The sequence below is a fragment of the Ambystoma mexicanum genome, chromosome 14 (assembly GCF_040938575.1).
Source record: "Ambystoma mexicanum isolate Mex_15411 chromosome 14, UKY_AmexF1_1, whole genome shotgun sequence".
Classification (NCBI taxonomy): Eukaryota; Metazoa; Chordata; class Amphibia; order Caudata; family Ambystomatidae; genus Ambystoma; species Ambystoma mexicanum.
The window spans coordinates 198,015,784-198,031,125 of NC_090940.1; the positions used below are offsets into that span (position 1 = coordinate 198,015,784).

The 15,342-nt window shown below is 46.1% G+C and overlaps 1 protein-coding gene across 10 annotated transcripts in view; it reads left to right on the forward strand.

The window, feature by feature from the left end:
- Window positions 1-15,342, forward strand: part of PPM1A (protein phosphatase, Mg2+/Mn2+ dependent 1A) — an 896,181-nt gene that overhangs the window by 97,067 nt on the left and 783,772 nt on the right. For 4 of the 10 annotated variants that reach the window (XM_069638914.1, XM_069638912.1, XM_069638913.1 and 1 more), the window contains one exon: window positions 7,646-7,746. The exons of the other annotated variants lie outside the window; for them this stretch is intronic. The gene's annotated coding sequence lies outside the window, so the exon portion shown is untranslated. The remainder of the gene's footprint in view (window positions 1-7,645; window positions 7,747-15,342) is intronic. 10 annotated transcript variants of the gene reach the window in all.

Here is a 15,342-nt window from a genome sequence, read left to right on the forward strand (position 1 = left end):
ACTCAGGTGAGAAGATGAATTTCGTCTCATCTAGAGGCGTGGCAGACCATTGTGATGCTGGAAATGCATTGGAGGGACAGGGCCTCCCTGTCCTTGTCCTGTAGTCCTTTTTCATTTGTGTTCTGTATCGTTTTCTGGCCAGGAGTCCATGTGGGACTCCTGGCAGTGCAGCTCTTCCGGTTTTTGGTTTGGTGTACAGACCCATTGGATACTCTTATGGCCCCCATGGATGCGGGTATAACCCTGTGCCCCTAGTGTATGTTTTTGGGCACCTGTGTGTGGCCCACAGAGCAGGGTATGGCCTGGTGGCAGCTTCATGCTGAATTTGACAGGTGCCCTGAGTATCCTCCATTTTGGGATACCTAGGCCCAGCCATTGGGATCAGTTGATTCCTGATGGGGAAACAAGATGGCCCCGTGGCCTCTTGCTTTCTATTGCCTGTTACCTTGTTTTCCCAAAGACCTGGTAAGCCCTGACTCTGTCCCTTCCCCGTGACTGGTTGTTGGGTGGAAGTTCCATATATGGTATTGTAGTGAAGTCCAGGCTACACTGGCTGGAGCCTTCCCAGTGACTGTATGGTGTGGGTTCACCCTGTGGGTGGTACCTGGGTGAATAGAGTGTGTGCCAATATGCACTTCCTGTTGTGGATGTCTGATTTCTAGTATGAAACACAATGACTGAGACAGCCCTGCCCGAAACTGGTATGAATGCAGTGTGTAGTGTTGAATGGCTGGGTACATGTCCCAATACACATTCCTTGTTGTGAGTGTCTGAGATGGAGGAGAATGGCCTGAATGCACTGTAGACTGATTGGCTGACTGACTGCTGAATGCCCTTCTGAGTGATTGGTTGCCTGAGTGTGACCCAGAAGAATGAATGGGAGATCAACAGTATATCTGGGGCCTCTCACTGCTATAATTCGTTCAGAAGCTGAAGTCGAAAATGATGATTGATCTCGAATCGGAGCCCAAAGAAGGTTGACTGCTGTTACCTTCACCACAATCTGAAAGCCGCCGTGATGTTGAGACTGATCCAAAAGAGTACCTGGTTAGGCAACATTTTCCCGAGCTCTGAGGGACCGTCGAGCACTGCTAACCTTTGCCAAAGCTCCCTGGAAGTCAGACCCTCAAAAGGTTGCCGACCGGAGACTGGGACCGCTGAGGAGAACGTAGAGAAGCATTGGACATTCCGTCCACCGTTTTTGACCAGGGTTCGCAGGTTTATTATAACCGCTGGAGGCCCGTCGAAGCTATGTTGCCCAGAAGCGGGGATCGCTTGACGCCGTGCCATCAACGACCGGAGCCGCAATGCTCCATTGATTAAGACGTTCTGATTCCCAAACGCGCTCGTCCTCACCGCCGACTGCCTTATGCCACCGGAGAAGGCCAGGCCGTCGATGCGCAGAGGAGCATCCGCCGGTGGGTTTCCTGACACCCAAAGACCATAGAGACGCCAGACGACTCGATGCCCTTGCTGGGCCAAAGTTCTTCACAAACTCTTTGCGGTCCTGAACTATCGACATTGAGGTGCCCCGCACGCCTTTTCCTTGCAGGACGTCTTCAACTAGTCGTTGACGAGCACCGCCAGGACCGAAGCTGCTGTCTCGACGCCACCGAACTTCGAGGATTCTCGACGCCAAGTTCACTTTCTTCGAGGCCCATCGACGATCCGTGGCTCCTGCTTTAAAGGGAGTCACTCAAGAAAGATCCCTCGACTCCTCGAGGAACTCTGCTATTCCAAGTACATTGGGGTGGTAGAAACATTTTAGAAGGGAATAAGACTTATTGAACAATATATGGACTGGGCTTGTATTATCTTTTTTTTTACAGGTAGCCCAGGTGGGGGGGGGGGTCATCCTCAAACAGAATTGTGATTTAGTAGCTAAAGTACTACTCTGCCAATTGTTCTAAACCAACTGCTTTCCTCCTATTTCTATTGTTGGTTACCTTTTATTAATTTGTGTGACATTTGACCAGAGTACAGTTGATGCACTTGAATGAAATCTGATAATAATTGTGGTACCACTTAGAACTGTATATATTTGCCATTGTAGATTAACTGAGCACAAAGTGAGTTATTGTGTATATAACCTTGAACCTTAATTATATAAAGACTTTGTTTTCACTAATACAGTGTGTGGACATTCCTTTGTGGGGGCTTGGGGACCACAGTGTACTCAAGAACCAGTCTGTATCACCTCCTAAGAAGCTAGGCCTTGATTGCTCGTCCTTTGCTACCAACAATGGAGAACCTTGGCTGGGGTCCTATGTGCCTCTCTACCATATAGAGAGCAGAAGTACAGACACCCCCCTCCAGTCTTTACAGCCATCACTGGATACAGATGGGTTTTGTCAATCGGGCGGGCTCTGCTTGATCCCCCCCGCCCCCACAACCCCGCCCTTCAAACTTCAGACTGGGTCACCCTCCCTCAGAGCCGAGGTACAGAAGCTTCTAGACCTCAGAGCGGTGAAACCTCTTCCCCCTCAGAGAGCAAGGGGAGGGCTACTACTCCCGGCTGTTTACAGTGCCCAAACCCAACCAGGCTGGCCTGCGCACTATCCTTGACTTATCCAAGTACAATCTTTCTACTCCAAGATACATTCAAGATGATTACGCCCTGCCAGATACAGTCCTCTCGCCCTGGAAGGGCGATTGGCTCAGCATGGTAGACCTTCAGGATTCATACATGCACATTCCTATCTGGAGCCTGCATCGAAAATGTCTATGAAGATGTCGGTCATCGCAGCATTCCCCAGACTGCAGGGGGTTCATGTATATCCATACTTGGATGATTGGCTCCTGCACAGTCCTTGCCCACAGGCAGCTGCAGCCAATCTACAGTCACTCCTTCAGCTCCTGTTCCATCTTGGGCTGTCGGTGAACTGGCGGAAATCGTTGATGCCGTCACTCAAGACCTGTTCTTTCTAGGTTTCCGTTGGTATACCATCAGTACCGAGTGTTCCTGATGGAGTGCAGGATTGCAGACCTTTTGACCACGTGCCAGCTCTTCCGCCAGTCTTCTCACATAACGGCTTGCCAGTTCCAGAGACTCTTGGGCCTCATGGCTTCTTGCGTGTTAGCTCTACCTTTTGCATGTCTGAAAATGAGACGCTCTGAGCTTGCTCTCTGGAGCTGCTGGTCCCAGGCTACAGAACAGGATTCTTAGATGATTCCAGTCCCTTCCAGCATGATGGCGGATCTTCAATGGTGGTCGTCCGCCAGCAACCCAACCTTTCAGTGTGGACCTCCTTCCAGGAGCCCTGCCCACAAGTAACCGTCACTACAGACTCCTCCGATCTGTGGTTGGGGAGCGACGCTGCATAACCTCAAGGTGTACGATTTGTGGACTCCTGTAGACCGGCGCTTCCATATCAATTACCTGGAGGTCCTGGCAGTTTTTCTGGCGCTCAAGGCTTATCAACCCTCTATCACTAACAGTGTGCTTCGAATTGGCATGGACAATTCCGTAGCAATGTTTTACTTCAACAAACGGGGGCACAAAGTCTCCCCTCCTGGTGGACCTGCCATCCAAATTTGAAATTGGGCTACCCAACACCATGTTTGGCTCCAAGCTGTGCACATCCCGTGTCACATCAATGTGACTGCAGACTCACTCAACCGACAATCTGTAGCGAGTTACGAGTGGGAGATGAACACTGATGTTCTCACCAAAATATTTCAGCAATGGGCTAATCCAGAAGTAGACCTCTTTGCGACATCAATGAATCGGAAATGTCCTCTTTATGCTTCCATGGACAGGCTCGGAGTGTCTTCCTTGGGGGACGCCCTTGAGATCCTGTCGGACAACATGAAAGCTTCCGCCTTTCCTCCTTCTCCACTGATTCATCAGCCACTTTGGAAACTCAGGAGTGCATCAAACTGCACTCTCCTCTTCATAGCTCCTTGTTGGCCAGCCAGGTTCTGGTTTTCTGAACTGCAGCACCTGTCTGTGTCCTCTCCGATCAGGTTGCCACAGATTCCCGACCTTCTTCACCAGTGCAACCACCAGTTGTGGCACCCCTCCCCACAATCGTTCAGCTTGGTGGCCTGGTGCCCGAGTTCCGGTCACTAGCACAGTTTAGCCTTTCTGGGGACAAAATTCATTTAATTCAAGAGGCAAGGAAACCCTCTTCGAGAGCGCAATACAGGAGCATGTGGCTCTGTTTATGCCATTGGTGTCTAGCCAAAGAGCTCGTTCCCAGGCATGCTTCTATTGACACTGTTTTGTCCTTTGTTTCTGACCTTTCAGCCTCTGGCATACTTATCATGCAGAACATATTTGCCCTCCATTGCGGCTTACCTGTCCAGACAGCTGCTCCTTTTTCGCTGGCTAATCCAGTCGTTAAGACACTTTGCAGGTCTTCTCCATCTTTTCCCACCGGTTCGGGCCCCTCATCCCAAATGGGATTGGACTGTGTTCCTCACTGTGCTATGTCATAAGCCTTATGAACCCATGGCCACTAAGGAACTCCAGCACGTGTCTTGGAAGGTGGCTTTTTTTTATTGCATTGACCTCTGCAAGATGGATAAGTGAGGTTAAGGCTCTGTCTGTGGAAAATCCGTTCCTTACTTTTCACTAGGATAAGGTGGTGCTTTGCACCCTCTTTTCCTAATGTGGTTTCGGAATTTGATTTGAACCAGTTTATCTTTACCGGTCCTCTTCCTGAACCCGGTCTCTGATGCTGAAAGGGTCTGGCACAACCCAGATGTCTGACGGGCCCTGAAGTTCTGCCTCGACAGGATGAGCAAACTCAGAAGCTCTTCGCACTATTTGTTACATTTGGTGACCCAAAGGGTAACCCAGCCTCAAAAGCATCCATCTCCCGCTGGGTTGCTTCATGTGTTCCTGAGGCCTACAAGATTGAAGGCCTTCAACCTCCTAAAGGCATTCATGCACATCTGGTCCAGGGCAAGGCGGCTGCTGTTGCCTTCCAAAAGTACGTCCCTTGGGAGTCCTTTGCCAAGGCTGGTACATGGCCCTCCCCATCGGCTTTTTGCAAAGATTACGGTCTTGACCTGAGCTCCTGGGCTGATGCCCAATTTGGCCAGGCAGATCTCAGGAATGTATTGCAATAAGGGAAATTTCCATCCACCCGTAATACCTATGGTCCGTGCTTGGGAATCTCCCACAAGTTTATTTATTTTAATTCTTGATGGAGCGCCAAAACGCCCGCAGGCCTCACAGCACACATAAAACAAAACCGAACAGACAATGAAAGGTGACAGACATCAGAGGCAGATAGGGAGCCTGGAACTAGGAACCTATTACCTGTAAAGCTTCCTTTTTAGTTGAAGTCTTGTGCGAATTAACGAGTTCCAGGCCCTTTCTGTATGTCTTTTTGAAAGTCAGTGTAATGTGAAAGTGATGGGAATTGGTGCTCAAGGCTGCCCTAGGAAATATGCCTGCTGACTTACTTTGCAGAACCTACATGTTGTGCGTGGGGCTTGAAGTTCGAAAACTTGAAAAATCACTTCTGGCACTCTGACCTGCTTGTTATTATGGCAGTGCCACCGAGGTCAAGCACACATGTAAGGCTTTCATTGGTATTGGAGGCTTCAAAGTTCAGTATGTCTCCGTCCAAAGGGATGCATAGTAACGCAACACCATCTCCAGTGAAGCCGTTTATAAGGTAGGCATTGAGGTTCTGCTTCGACATTCTGTTCACTATTCTATGGCCTAAGGTGCGTAAGCAGTCTTGAGACATTTTTGGTTCTGTGTGAAGTGGGATCTATCCACCCTTGTTTGTTGCTATGGAAGCTGCACCAACGCAATGATCACCCACTAAACTATATCATGATGAATCTGTACACCCCTCTGCACCTTAAAGTGATGGACTGTAATTGTTTTCTATTGGGCATCGATTACATTTTGATTCATTTTAACAGTGGGCTCACCGTTTTTGCCACCGCCATCTTGTGGTAATGAATAGTCGCACATGGATGAGTTGATATTTGCTGCTCCGGTGTCACAAACCGGAGCAAACGCTAGTGCTGCTGATGCCTGTGGCCGCCGGAGAGAAACCTACCCAATGTATTCACGCAATCATGTCACAATGCAAACACATAAGGGTGCTCTTCCATGTAATGCATATTAAAAAACACTTTCTCTGATAATTTTTGCTTCTTTTGGTTTTCAATTATATAACTTCTCAAAAGAAAGCAATCGACAGTTATGTATGTATTAGTTTGCACTTGTTATAGAAATACACCACTATTAAAAGCCACAATTTAATATCTGGTAACCCAGGACAGTTCTCATTCTGCACAGGTAAAACATATTTTGATAACACTGTTTCTAGTCTCCAAACACGTTGCTGTGAATAGCGAAGTTTCCAATGAAAAAAGTCTGCATTCTTGGTGGCAAGTAGTGCAAGGCGTTCTGCATGCCAGATGTGGGTCATCTTGGTATGCTTCTTGGCATTTTTAACCAAGATCAAAATTGCATTATCTGCAAACGATGTACGAGAACACATTTTCAGTCTTTAGTCCAACAACTATGACAGCAGGGGATGTAGTATTTAAAGTATTTTTTTCTTCTACTGTTGGATAATTCTTCAGCTGCATATCACGGTTGCATTTGTAGCGCGTTACTGTAAATCACTGGAACAAGTGTACAAACCAGGCTTTCAAGTTGTGTTGCCACTAATGAGTAAAAAAATTTAATTTGTGGTGTGCGGTACATCGGTGGTCACTATTCTATATGAAGCACCATTATTGGGTAATGCTTTTGTGAAGAACGTATCCTGACAAACAAATATCTCTTAGGAGTTGATGATTTTGAAAGATTGAGAGACTGGTCATTTTCACAGGTTGGGCACCATCGGATCGAGTGATTTTGCTCAGGATCGCAAGCTTTGGTCATGTGGAGAAGGTGTGATTTTAGCAAAGTCTATTTCTACGTGCGTCCATATTCCCAGTTGCCATCCAGTTTTTGTTGGTATAGCGACAATATTTAATTTATGAACTAAAATAGTAACCTGGTTTGTAGCCATGACTAGTAAACTACACAAATCACATGACCTATGACTATATATTTTGTAAAACATCTTTTGGAATTTTATGCAAAAGGAGAATGCCTGTAGCCTTGTCTTTTGCTTCATGTGCAGTACAAAAGTACCAGTATAATAAGTGATTTGAGCCCAAAATATGTCATATGGGTTTGACTATTTCATTTCTAATCGTTAACATACGCTGAATACACACACACACTTGTATTATTCATGATGTGCAGAATAACATAAGAAATTTCACACACAAGCAAACTGTTTTCTTGTTAAGTAGGCCTGAAAATAAACCAGCTAGAAAGACCTGTGACATTTGGTCGGAGCTTTTTTTTTTTTTTAACCTAGCCTCCTTTTCACTCCAATGATCTACAAGAACAGAAAGCGAGGCTAATATGCTAAACAGTGGCTCAAGAATAGGAGAAAGGACATCTTTTTACTTAAGAATGCACACTAATTGACGGTAAAATAAGATGATTTGCCCTGCATTAAAGTATCATTCACTGCCAAAACTGGTTGGTTCCCTGGTATCTCATTTGGCTACCTAATGATCTTGACTGAATAACAATGTTTTACTCTTTATTATTATTATTATTATTATTATTATTATTATTATTATTATTAATGTATGCTCTTAATTCCAGGTGACTGCCATTATTTATATCTCTCGTTTGGAAGAGCCAAGCTCTAGACCTGCACCATGCTGATGCTACATGAGTTTTTATAACGAGCACATCTGTTAAAGGTCTGTTTTGTAGCACCTTGTTACTATCACCCAGTATAAATACACTCTATCAGACTCTGAGCGAGTAAAATCTGACTTGGCTTACCATGAATTTGTTAGTTTATCGGGCATAGGTACACTGATCTCTACAAAAAGTTTGAAACACTTTATTCTAATTATATGTAATTCAACTTTAGCTGTTGCACCTGAGCAATATAGCTATTGCAGCAGAGCAATATACTCGCCAAAGAAAAATGAAAACTTTGCATGACTTGTGCTGTATTTAATGAACTAGAACAGGGTGCAAAATGTGCACTGGCCACTAGCTGTTTGCTAGTGATTGTTGGCGAGTAAATTGAGGTGGCGAGTGACTTTTACGGCTGGCTAGCAGCGTGCAACTTGAAATGTTGCCCTCTAACTTGTAGTATATACTACTCTGAGCACAATGTAGGATAAATTGATTAGAATGAAAATGCACTTGTCGGTAAGTCAGGCAGCAGGCTCAGAGCGCGAAGCCCCAGAAGTGCACTATACAGTTTGATGATGTTTACTTGTCAAATGTGGGGCACTCACTTTTTTTAAATGGGCAGCTTTTGGGACGTTGTTCTCTTTTTAGCAACTTTGCCTCAATTTCTATGAACCCCCAAAGTTTTTGTTTTGGAATTCTGTCCTGACTTTTTCCAGTGAAGTGAAGCCTTCAGCATTACTCCACTGCACATTTGCTCATTGTTATGGGGGAACTGACTAGTCATTAACGGTGTCAGTTCTGGAAAACTGGTTCCCTTTTATTGTTACATGGTATCTATTTTTTGGGTACATTTTTATCATTGCACAATTCATCTTACAATGCAGTGCAATGCAGGTTCTATTGTATGACCCTAGACCCTACTTAAAGGGATTTTCTGGTTACTTTAGAAGTGCCTAGAGAGAAACTGGTGCCAGCAGTTAGATTTTTTCTTTGAGAATTAAACTTTATTGACATTTCAATCATAACAATACAAACTTTTGAATAAGCCTGGTCGCGTTAGCCCACCCTGCCCACTTGAGCTCCCCACTCTTTAAGCTTAGACATGCTATGCATTCCCATAGCTCGAGTCCATAACTGCCTCTCAGGCAATGTTGAAAAGTCCCACAAACTCCCCCCCCCCCCCCCCCCCCCCCAAGTCCTTTCCCACATCCCAAGCCCCATTACCCTACCAACCCCTCCATGCCTCAATCCCTCCTTCCCCATGCAGCCACTGCACAGCCTCTTCGGTAGGCTCCCCAACCCCAAGGTAGCACTCCTCCCTGCAAATAGTCTTGTGACGCCATATCCGAATACGCCATCGTTCCACCATCGGGTTATGCTACACCCGGGTTTGCCCCATTCATGTCACTCCCCGGGCTGAATGGCTAAGGATTCTATGGCTAGATTTCGTCAATCCCAGCAGACTTTCCCCCTCCCAGCACTTCACAACCCCCCACCTCGCAACAGTCATACTTTTCGAAGAAAGGTACCCATAGGCCCTCAATATTGGTTTGTGGTTGGTCAAGCAGATGTGTAAAGAACTCCATGTCATAAATGGCTCGCACCTTGGCTACCCAATTTTTTTTCAATTGACATCCTCTGACTCTTCCACGCCTGAGCAAGGCAGCGTCTAGCTGCTACCCACATTACCTTTACCATGTGTCAGTTTTTCTTTATTTGTATTTCATTTGATTTTTTTACATACCCCCCCGTCGTCAGTCTCCAGCATTACCATGAAGAGAAGCAGCCAAAGGGAAAGTTCCCTATTGATTCCATCGATCCTTGACAAGCCGTCCCGCCAGTATGTGTGTACCCTGCTGCAGCCCCACCACATATGGCCATAGTCCCCCTTCGCCCAACCCACATTGCCAACAGCCCAAATCGTACCCCCTGAACATCTTTGCCAACACCCCAGTGGGTTATGCCACCTGTGCAAGACTTTTAGGGCCTGATGCTGATATTGCCAGCAAGAGGCTGAACTAGCAACCTTTCGGCACATTGGGAGATATATTTCTCCAGCATGGGGTCTGGCATGGATTCACATGCTCATGAATATTCCCTGTCGTCGGGATGGGAATCCTCGGTAAAGAAAAAAATCAGTTTGTTTAGTTTCTGAACTGGCGTTCTCCCAATAACCAATCACTGGTCTCTGGGTCATACTGCCCCTAGCCAATGACTGCCCTCTACCTAAGCCCCTCTGGCAGCCATCTTCAGATTTTTACTGCACGTTCAAGTGTTGTGAATCCTCGTGCTATAGCTCTCGAGCTCTCGCGCTCTTGAGCTTAGAGATTCTCTAAGGACAACCTATCAGCCTTAGATAGGCAAGCACTACAAGAGTTGCACGAACTAAAAAACTATCATCAAACCTTCTGACAAGGGGCGAAATATAGTCGTACAGAACAGAAAGGACTACATAAGAGAAGCATATAAACGGCTGAACGACAGCAAATGCTACATGAGAATTGCAACTAATCCCGTTAAAGAACTGGAAAGAAAGATCAGCACGCTCCTTGCAGAATGGGAAGGAAAGGGCCTTTTGTCCGAAGAGAGTCGCAAGTTCTGATCGACTACCAATTCAATCACTCCCACAATCTATTTCCTCCCCAAGGTACATAAGAATATGAGAAAACCACCAGGAAGACCCATTGTCTGCTTGATAGGTTCAGCGTTGGAAAACATGTCCAAATACATCGACAAAGTCCTATTTCCCTTCGTCTCGGTACTTCCATCTTACCTGAGAGACACAACGGACTTCCTATCAAGAATTGAAGACATACCATGGGAAAAAAGAGTATCTTTTGGCCAGTATGGATGTGGTCTCGCTTTACACGTCTATTGGCCACGAGTATGGAAAGCAGGCGTGTCAACATTACTTACACACCAGATGTGTCCCTCAATTACCTTGAACACACAAAAATGGTACTCTCAATGATTGACATGTGCCTCAATAATAACATCTTCCTCTTCAACAATTGATATTTCAAACAATTGCAGGGAACTGCTATCGGCACTACGTTTGCACCGTCCTATGCAAATCTAACAATGGGCGCAGGGGAAGAACTCGAAGTCTGGACAGATGCGAATTGTAACTACACAATGTCATCCTATGGCTGAGATACATTGACAATCTCTTTATTATCTGGAAAAGAACTGAGCAGGGATGGGTGGAGTTTGTCAACCGATTGAATCTTAACAAAAATAATCTCCGATTTACTGAAACGCACAGCCGCACATTGATTACCTTTCTCGATGTTAATGTAAGAATTGTGAACAACAAGCTAACTTGCGAGCTACACAGGAAAGTCACGGGGTCGAATAAACCACTACATGCAAAAAATCTAATTTGGAGCGTTCCATATGGAGAATTTATACGGTTGAGAAGAAACAGCACACTGGAATCCTATGATGCAGAGAGCAGAATCACAGCTCATGGCTTTGCAAAACAAAAATATCCAAAGAGTCATTGAGAGAGCGTACCTCAAAGCCAGATCCAAAGAACAATCCAGTCTCATAGCAGGAACCGAGCACATGGACACGATGAAAACTGAAAATGACAGTACTCGGCTAATTTTAACTTTTGATACTCTGGCACCACTGATTAGGCGCATTTTAAACAATCATTGGAAAATCCTAATGGTGGATCAGGATCTCTGCAGAAACCTCCAGACCAGCCCCCAGATAACCTTCAGAAGAAATCGATCCATAAAGGATACCTTGGTCCAAAGATACATGACCCAAGAGGAAGATGGCAACAAGACAAGCTGGTTATCCAACAAAAAGGAGGGTTTTTTCAAATGTACTTGTTGTAGTGTCTGCAAATATGCCAAGACCCGAGGCTCTTTTAAACATCCTATCACTGGCCAAATGGTTTTTATATCGGGCAAAATCACTTGTGGAACCGAATATGTTGTGTGCTCCCTGGTGCTTGTGACAAGTGGTACATAGGCAACACCAAATGCAAATTAAAGACGCATTCAACAGCATGTACGGGCGATAATCAACCGTGATGTAAATTACCCAATGGCCAAACATTTTGCAGACTGTCATGAGAAAAATATGGTGAGTTTTGGGTTCTTCGGGATCCACAAAATCGAGACAGGACCCAGAGGAGGAGATGAGATAAAAAATTCTGCGGCAAAAAGAGACTTGTTGTATATTGGACTTCGAAAGCGAATTTCCAAATGGACACAACATAGACTAAGAACTCATACACACAATACATTTTAGGCCAATGATTGAAAATGAGTTCCTTTACCTTCCGTCTTTCCTCTCTTTTTGTCCTCCCCTCCTAGGTTTCAGTGAGCATATACAGTAAGATGCAATGTTCCATCTTTTGCTCTTATATGTCTAGTTCACCAGTATCGCAATATGCTCACTCCTTTGAAACGAGCCAGAGGAGCACAGCAATTTAATCCCTTTTTAATCACTTTTTAATCTTTTTGTACTAACTTTTAACTATTGGATGGTTGTTTTTCATTTCTGGTTTTATACACGTGTGATATTTGACCCTTGTTTTTAACGTGTGGTGTAGAGTATTTTTCAGAGCAGCCCTAATGCAAGGATTTGAAAGCCATGCAGTGCAATAATGAATAAGGATGCGTTGCAGTATAGAACTGCACCAAAAGTGTGAGGCCCAATGCATTATGTATTTGAAACCATATGCTTGTATGAAATAAACATATTCCTGCTTTGGAATCATGGCTAATGCAGTATGCACTTTGTGATTAATGCACTTTATGACGTGATTGCACTTTACTTGTTAGGTTGAATACACTAGGCAATTGATAACATATGCCCATAGGGAACAGACATGTGATTGTTTCTGCAGTGCAGCTATTGCACTATAACCATCCTCAGATTTTTACCGCACGCTCAAGTGTTGGGAGTCCTCGTGTTTAGCTCTCAGTTTTTTAGTGCGTTTTCACATTTTTTCAGGAGTATTTCTCTTTTTCGGTTAATCGAGCCTCAAGCTCCACCGTTTCTACTTCCGATAACGGGGACCCGTTTCGGAATTCTTCTACGCCCCTCAAGGGTGAAGTTTTCATCGAGTTTACACTTCTTGGAGAATTCTGGAAGATCTGCGGCCTACCTCAACGGACATGGCCCAGGACAAAAGGAGCTCGACGCCCGGATCCAAGCTGTTCAGGAACTGCCCTGGATGCGGATTATATAACGTTTTCAAGGAGGACGAGCATTCGCGATGTCTCTACTGCCTCCATGCACATGGAGAAGAACTGTGCCTGGCACCGGTGGCGGCGCAGCTGCGCCTGCAGGGGATCCACATCTACCCCTACCTGGATGACTGGCTAATCCGGGCAATATACGGCGAGGACCATCCGGTTGCTCACGGAGCTGGGGTTCTCCATAAACTACCCCAAATCCCACCGGGTTCCGTCACAAGTAGCACTGTTTTTGGGGGCGAAGCTCGATACAGTGGAGCAATTGGCCTCCCCTTCAGAGGAGAGGACCAAAACCATCCTGGGCAAGGTACGGCGACTGTTAGCCACGGACGTGGCGAGGGTGAGGTCCATCAAGTCCCTTCTCGGGATGATGTCCTCATGCATCTACCTTGTACCCCTTTGCAGACTTCGGATGCGTCCGCTACAGGAGTTCCTCGATGTCCGCTGGTTTCAGGCGGGGGGCTGCTTCGAGGACAGGATCCCCCTCGACGAGGAGTTCCGTCGGGCGATCCTATGGTGGGGCACCCGGGCTCACCTCACGACGGGCACGGACTTTCAAACCCCGGCATTCAGGAGACAGTGACTACGGACGCCTCTCTGGAGGATTGGGGGGGGGGCCCACACCGGAGATCTCCACGCAAGAGGCCTTTGGCTCCCGGAGGAGAGGTCTCTTCACATCAACATCATGAAGCTCCGGGCAGTGTTCTGGGCGCTCAAGTCGTTCCTCCCGTCCCTCAAGGACAAGGTGGTGAGGGTCTTCACCGACAACACCACCACGCTGCTACCACGGCGTTCCTGTCTGGTGTGCCCCTGCTGGACATCTGCAGGGCTGCTACGTGGAGGTCGACGCACACCTTCACAAGATTCTACTGCGTCGATCGGGACTCCAGGGAGGAGTCCAGGGTCGGCCAAGCAGTGCTGCGCAACCTGTTCGCTTAAGGTGAGCCTGTTGAGGAGGTAAGAGATGCTTAATGTTGAGTTGTTGTATTGCTTAATATTGAGCCTGTTGCCACCTCCCGTGGTTGTGCATGTGTATACTGCTATGTATTCTTTTATTCATGAGCATGTGAATCCATGCCAGACCCCATGCTGGAGAAGGAACAAGTTACTTACCTGTAACTGTTGTTCTCCAGCATGGGTCTGGCATGGATTCACATGCGAACCCTCCCACCTACCCCTCTGCGGCTCTTCACTTGGTCATACTGCCACTTTACGTGCTACCAAATCTGAGGATGGCTGCCAGAGGCGGGGCTTAGGGAGAGGGCAGTCATTGGCTGGGGGCAGTATGATCCAGAGATCAGTGATTGGTTACTACTAAGAAAGACAGATCAGAAACGAAACTGATACTGATTCTTTCTTTACCAAGGATTCCCAGCCTGACGACGGGGAATATTCATGAGCATGTGAATCCATGCAAGACCCATGCTGGAGAACAACAGTTACAGGTAAGTAACTTGTTCCACTGCAGGTCTTTTCATTGATGCTGTAACTTGGGCACCTGTTTATTGTAAGCAAAGTGAATGCTGCGTTATGAAGTACAAAACGCTTTCAAGTATACACTAGGTATTGAAGGGCTCTATGGGGGCACACTCGGCAGCTACAAGGGCTAAAGCGGTTAACTTGTGGCATGCACATACATGGAGCCTTGAAAATATTGGGTAATCAAATGGAGTTATAATGCTGGTCATTGACAGGGACTGTTCATGTAATTTATACATGACAGTAGCATTTAACCCATATAATACCTGTGCTCCAAACATGCAAATATGGCCACCATGCTTTTGCTGCGCAGAGTGTGTGCTAACCAAAGGAGTCCGTCTATCTCTGTGAAAACACTTACTGGTTGCTCTACACCCATGTTATAAACTCACTGGTTGAAGAGGACTCTTGGTTGTGATGAAGCGGCGAGTTGTATCGCGAAACGCGTTAACATCCCCAACGTGCACCTTTACTATGCACTTTTGGAGTGCCACACATTAATGGCTTTTAACTTTTTTGCCAAGTTGTAAGGCATTAATAAAGACGGTAAACTTTTATGAAACTATTACTTGGCTTCCGGATTTCTTCATTTCCATGGATGTGGAGAGTGCTACTCGCCTTGCCTGATGTACATCAGTGCCCCGAAGATGGATAGATCTAACTGTCTATCTGTCTATCGTGGAACACAGCAGAGGAAAAACCACACTCCACACATGAGGTACTGCCAATCCCAAAAGAATACAAACTCGGATCAAAGTCAAGAAACGAGTTTTAATGATGGCAAAAAATGAGGCAAAACACACATAGCAAACTGAGCAGAACGCCAAGGGGGGGGGGGGGGTCCTGAACAACGCGCTTCGCGCTTCCCTGAGCGCTTGGTCAAGTTAGGGGAACCGAATAAAAATCACCATACATATTGCAGTATAGTCCCTCTCCTATTTTGCCTATCTC